We start from the raw sequence: 6541 nt of genomic DNA on the forward strand, positions 1-6541 counted from the left end.
GGGACCGGGGCGCTTGGGGAGTGGCTCTCCATTAATTAAAGCCAACGAGGGGTGAAGTCGTTCGGTGCAAGTTACAGACTTTGAGGAATTGTCTCAATAAAGGAGAACTTCATTTGGCCTTAGGTAAAAGCCAATCAATAAATTAGTTGGCTGAGGGCAGAGACGTGAAGGGAGAAAGAATAAGGGTCAGGACGGGGATCTGTGTAAAGCCGGGATGGCAGCAGGAGTCAGGGAGGTGGGGGGGGGGGGATGCAAAGCAACTGGCGAAGGGCAACAAAATCAAATGAAATGCAAAGCGGATGGGGCCGCAGCGTGCCGTTCCGGGGATGTGTATACACTGGGGGATGCTTCGTGGGCGGTGTCAGCCTGGGGAGCAGGAGAGGGCGCGGGGGGGGGGGGTGGCCACCGCTTCCCCCTGCCCCCCCCCGGGCCATCTATCCCCCCCACCCCCCGGGGGCCGGTGGTGGTGTCTCCGTTAGGGTGGGGGGTGCGATCCAGCGGAAGCCAGAGGCTCGGGCCCGTCCCGCTGGGCGCGGCAGGTGCAGGCTGGCCCGCGGGCCCCGCGCACCTGGAGCCGGGGCGACCCAGGCCTTCCCGTCGGCGTTTGGGCCGCGCCTCCCCGGCTACACTAGGCCAGTTAGCATCGTCCGCCATCCGGAAAGCACTTCATTGCCGTTTGTTTGTTATTTCTGACTCTCCTGACGTTCGCTGTTCTCGTTCCAGGTCTGGAGGGGAGAGGGAGAGGGGGGAGGGAGGGAGAATGGGGGAGGGGGGAGGGGGAGGGAGACAGAGGTGGGGGGTGGAGGAGAGAGACAGAGGGAGAGAGGGAGAGGGAGAGGAGCCTGTGCCCCGGGCTGCTACTGCACCTCCCCCCGCAGGCCCCTGCACAGGTGGGAAGCCCCCCCCCCCCCCCCGGCCCTGCCCCCCATCAGCGGCCGCACCTGTCGGGCGAGGGCGGCGGGGCTGGAAATACGCGGCCTCACATCTGGCCCTGCTCCCCACTGTTCTGCTTTATGACCGTGGGCAAATCTTCCAGTGTCTTTTGTGTGTCCTGAGCTATAAAATGGACAAATTACGGTGGCCCCTCCCCGCTTCCCGCCCCCCTCCCCGCGAAGTCCTGCCGGATCTTTGGTTTCCTACCCCCCCCCCCCCCCCCGCCCCCGACTGTAATAAATCGGAGAGACCAAATATGATGATCAAGGAGAGGATTCACCGAGGTCTGAGGGAGGGCACGTGTCTACACTCTCCCGCCCGCCGGCTCCTCGCTGGAGAGGCCCCTCTGGGGAGGAGCCGCAGCTCCTCTCCCCCTCCACTGCCTGACTTCATTGCCCGCCTGTGCCTCCTGGGCCCCAAGCCCTCCCGCGGCCCCCACGCCCCGGGGCGCCCTCCCGGGACCGGCCCCCATCCCCTTCTCTTCCACAAGGCCTCCTCCCCACTCCTGCCCGGCTGCCTGGGCTCCTGCCGCACACCTGCCGCACCTCTGCCTCTGGCTCTGGCTGGTTCACAGGCCTGGAGCCTGGTCCCTCGGCTCTGGGGACACCCGCTCAGGGAAGGCTTCCCTGCGGGCCTTGGCACCCCCTGCCTTATTTTCCTCATAGCACTTGCCAACAGCTGACATGCTTGGCACCCTCCCTAGCTGGCGCCCACCGCCCCAGACCCGAACCTCTCCGGGGCAGGGATTTTGCTGGTTTGCTCCCTTCCCTACCTTCAGTAGCCTCACTGGTGCCTGACGTTTGGCAGACAACAAATATTTACTGAGTAAGTGAATATAGCTCTACTGTAGCAATTAACAGTGATACTAAACATTTGCATTACAATTTGCAAAGCACTCTGCAAAGAAAGACAGCATTCACGTATTTTCATATATTGCAGGCAAACTCGGATACGCAAGGATGATCACTTTCTGGATATTGGGAGGGAACTTGTTTCAAACCCCTAACTGGTGGAGATTGGAGGAATTGCTCGTGCCCACATGAGGCAGCTCTACATTCTCACCCCCTCCCGTCTCCTGCACAGGTTCTAGGGCACCAGCCTCTGCTGTGCTGGGTCCTCTCTGGTTGGCCCGGGGGGTGAAAACTGGCAGGCTCTGACATGCCTCACCCCAACCCAGTTTTTATGGGGGGCTCATCCTGGGAAGGGCCTACATCCTCCTGCCCTGCCAGGCTGGGGAGCCCACTGGCAGCCTCGCCCTGGCGCCCTAGTCAGGGACCCAGCACAGCACAGGTCCTCTTGCACTGCATTCAGATGTGAGGGGAGTTTTCAGTTTCCAAAGCCCTGAGGAATAAGGAGTTCTCCCTTCTGTCCATGGTTGTGCAGTCATGGTGCTTTAAGACTCTTTCTCCTCTGGGGCGCCTGGGTGGCTCAGTCAGTTAAGTGTCTGCATTTGGCTCAGGTCAGGATCTGAGGGTCCTGGAATTGCGCCCCACCTCCCTTAGGCTCCTTGCTCAAAGGGAGTCGGCTTCTCCCTCTGCCCAATAAATAAAGTCTTTTTAAAAAAGAAAAGATTCTTTCCCCTCAGAGTGCCATTGGGGAACAATTTTGTATTATCTAATTTTGGGTCTCCGGAACCATTCAGGAAATCCCAGGTGGCACCCAGGGCATTGGGTGAGAAGAGGAACCTCACCAGCATTTAGACCCCAGCCCCCTCCTCCAGTTCTCTTAGCCTGTCCCATGCCACCCAGGGTGCAGGAGAACTGTGCTACTGGCACACATCCTTCTCTCTGCTACAGTTCATATCCTAGTCCACCAGATTTCAGGTTTTCACTTTTTAAAAATTAATTAATTTGTTTTAGAGAGAAAGAACACCAGTGGGGAGGGGTAGAGGGAGAAGGCCAAAATAGACTCCCTGCTGAGGGCAGAGCCCAGCTTGGGGCTTGATTTCATGATTGTGAGATCATGACCTGAGTCAAATCACCAGTTGGGCAATCAATCGACTGAGCCTCCCAGGAGCCCCAACCAGATTTGTCATGTTTTTAGAAATCCCCAGAGCCATTTCTCTCCAGCCTCTGATGCTTACAAACCAAAGGCGAGGCTGGAGCTCAAACAATGGCGGGCATGGACATTCAGAAGTTTGTGTTGAAACTCAAATGGAAAACCTAGGAACTGCCTAGAGGGAAAGTATGCTGAACAATATTTCAAAATATTGTCTGCATGCATATGCATTGCCAATTTACAGTTTACTGAACATTTTCACCTATATAAGTGATATAGTCCTGCTGTAGAGACAAAACAGAGGCCTCCTAGAGAATAAAGGCACTTCCATTTGGAAGTGTATTTCAATCCAGTCTTTTGGTTCTAAAACTTTTTTCTATGTCAACTTTGCCTCTTCAAGGTCTAATGTGATAAATATTTGATGACCTGTCACATTAGCCGAGAGACCATATCTGATTGAATCCCATGTCCCACACTTAAGAGACTTGTCATGTGTGGATTGAGAATTCCTGTTCTCCAAATGCAGCTATTCTTAAGGGGCTTATTATAGGAATCACTTCCTTTTATCTCCTCGCCTATATCCTTTCTTCTGGTGTTTGCTCCTCTTTTCCACATCTGTAGTGTTATCTTGCTGGATCATTTGTCTGGCATATTTCCTTGCCCAGTGTCAGACTAACAGGTGCTTTATAATACTTTCAAGTAACAATTGGAAACAACCAAATGTTCCACAACTGGGGATATGCTTATTTAGTGAAATATTATCTAGGCCCTAAAAATGAAATGAATAGATGAACCGGTAAAATTAAAAAAAAATCTATACATTTAAAAAATAAAAATAAAAAATGATCTGTAACCATGTCTCCAGCTATGTAAAAATAAATCAGTGCCAATAATAACTAGAAGGAAATATGTGAAAAAAAGAACAAGTTTGGGGTTATGGTGATTATATTAGTTAAGGATGAATCAGGTAGTTACAAAAAAGAAACTGAAACCTCAGTGGCTTCATGAACTAGAAGTGAATTTTTGCTCATAGCAAGTCCAATGCAGGTATTCAGGGACCCAGTCTCCTTCCAGCTCATGGTGATTCCCTTCTCTAGGGCTTTGGAAGCCTCTCCATTCAGTGATGGGTAAAGAGCCATGACCTAACTTCCTAGCCTGGAGGTGAGTCTATTTCCACTCACATTTGATTGGCCTGAGGGTGTCACATGGCTCCATCTGGATGCAAGGAGGGCTGGGAAATGTAGTCCCAGCTGGGTTGTTGCTTCCTAATCACAAGTGTACACTGTGGAAAGGAGCACAATCCTTTAGTATATGTAAGTACCTTGGAACTTAAAATACTTTAATGCTTTAGTAGTCATCTATGTCTATCCCAGTGATATTTTTCTTTCTTTAAAGTATTCTTTAGTTTCATTAGATGTATTTTTAAATAAATACAGGCAATTAAAAGACTTCTGTATATTCTTTTATTTCAGAACAGTGAAACAAGGACACATCAACTCAGAAAACCAGGATGAGCTGGGAGGAGAAATTCATCAGTGAAGCAGAAAACATAAATCAAATCATGTCAATGTTCCCTCGTTTCCAAACTTTTGTTGAATTATTATCTGCTATGGACTGAACTGTATCCTCCCAAAATTCATATGTTGAAGCCATAACTCCCGACGTGACTGTCTTTGGAGATAGGGACTCTAAAAAGTAATTAAGGTTAAATGAAGTCATAAGATGGGTCCTTGATCCAAAAGAATTGGTGTTCTTATAAGAAAAGGAAGAGAAACAGTGTGTGTGTGTGTGTGTGTGTGTGTGTACAAAGGAAAGGCCATGTGAGGACACAGTAAGCTGGCTGAGTACAAGTCAGAAAGAGAGTACCTCAGAGTAAACCAAGCTGCTAATACCTTGATCTTGGGCTTCTAGTCTCCAGGAGGGTGAGAAAGTAAATTTGTGTTGTTTAAGCCACCAAATCTGTGATATTTTGTTATGATGGCAGCCTAAACAGGCTAACACGTGACCACTACTCCCCACCAATTCTTAGCAAGACCATTTGTCCCTTAAAGCTCAGGGAGGATGCTGCCTTTTCTCGAAGCCTGCCTCTACCCCGAACTTCATTGAATTTCTCTCCCTTGGACTTTCCCAGCCTCCCACTGTTACTCTGCCCATGTTGTTCATGAAACCCAGCTGTCGGGATCCCTGGGTGGCGCAGCGGTTTGGCGCCTGCCTTTGGCCCAGGGCGCAATCCTGGAGACCCAGGATCGAATCCCACATCGGGCTCCCGGTGCATGGAGCCTGCTTCTCCCTCTGCCTGTGTCTCTGCCTCTCTCTCTCTCTCTGTGACTATCATAAATAATAAATAAAAAAATAAATAAAGTTAAAAAAATAAAAAAAAATAAAAAAAATTAAAAAAAAAAAAAAAGAAAGAAACCCAGCTGTAATGCCATCTCCTTATCTATGGTGTGAACTCCATCTCCAGGTACCCAGCACAGTGTCTGGCACAGAGTGAGTACTCATGAGGTGATGGATAACAGTTGGGGCAAATAATACACAAACAAAAGGTTTTGAAGAAAAATCTAGGAAATCAGATGTCCACAGGGGCTTTGGAAATCTCTGATAAATTGTTAGGAATCTGGAAGTCTGTACACATATGTAGTGATGTACACATGTCTAGGGCTATGCCTGTGCTCAGGAAAGATCTGACAAGGCTCTAAGCTCTCAACTTTGAAGAGCTTTGAGGCTCTGCTCGAGCCGGAAGTGAGGCTAAGACAGAGTTGTAAACTGCCTGGCAGAGTGTTGAAGGAGTGCGCACAGAGCCATCAAAGACTGGGAGATTTATTGGCTCTAGGCATTTAAGGAAATCTCTGCTCTGTGATTAGTTGGCCACTAAGCCAACTGTGCAGACTTTAGTCACATAACAAAGAATAAGACTTTACAGAATTGGTTCAGAAAAGCCAATGAAAAGCCAACAGAAACCATGATAAACAGCAAGAACAGCAGATCCTGGGGAGGGGGGAGACTCTGATTTCCAGAGTCAACTACATTGTATTATGTTAAATGTCTAGTTTTCAGAAACAAACAAACAAACAAACAAACAAACAAACACAAGGCTTGCAAATAAACAAGAAATTGTGGTCCAAATACAGGAGGGGACAAAGGCAATAGAATCTGTCTCTGAGAAAGCCCAGACATTGGATTTACTAGATAAAGGCTTTTAATTATTCATTTAAAATATATTTAATGACTAAAAATATCATGTATAAACTAAATGAAAGTACGTGAATGATGCCTTGCCAAATAGAGAATATCAAGTAGGGACAGAAATTATGAGAAAGAAACAAATAGAAGTTTTGGATTTGAAAAGTACAATAATTGAAATGAAAAATATAGTAGAGGGGCTCAATTACAGATTTGAATAGGCAGAGGGAAGAATCATAAAGCTTGAAGATAGGTCAACTGAGCTCTTCCAGTCAGAGGACAGAAAAAAAAGAAAAGAAAAGAATGAAGAAGAATAAACAGAGATCTGTAGGACTCCATGCAACATATTCATACTGAAAATCCCAGAAGGAGAGCAGAAAAAAGGGGTGGGAAGAATATTTGAAGAAATCATGGCCAAAAACTTCCC

The 6541-nt window shown here is 48.3% G+C and overlaps 1 long non-coding RNA gene across 1 annotated transcript; it reads left to right on the forward strand.

Annotated features, from left to right (window-relative positions):
* The first annotated feature begins 447 nt into the window (after positions 1 to 447).
* On the forward strand, positions 448 to 5250 carry LOC112928868 (uncharacterized). Its single transcript, XR_003236810.2, has 3 exons — positions 448 to 723; positions 4029 to 4092; positions 4404 to 5250. It is a non-coding gene; the product is annotated as an uncharacterized lncRNA (long non-coding RNA).
* Positions 5251 to 6541: the final 1291 nt, after the last annotated feature.

The sequence above is a fragment of the Vulpes vulpes genome, chromosome 15 (assembly GCF_048418805.1).
Source record: "Vulpes vulpes isolate BD-2025 chromosome 15, VulVul3, whole genome shotgun sequence".
Classification (NCBI taxonomy): domain Eukaryota; kingdom Metazoa; phylum Chordata; class Mammalia; order Carnivora; family Canidae; genus Vulpes; species Vulpes vulpes.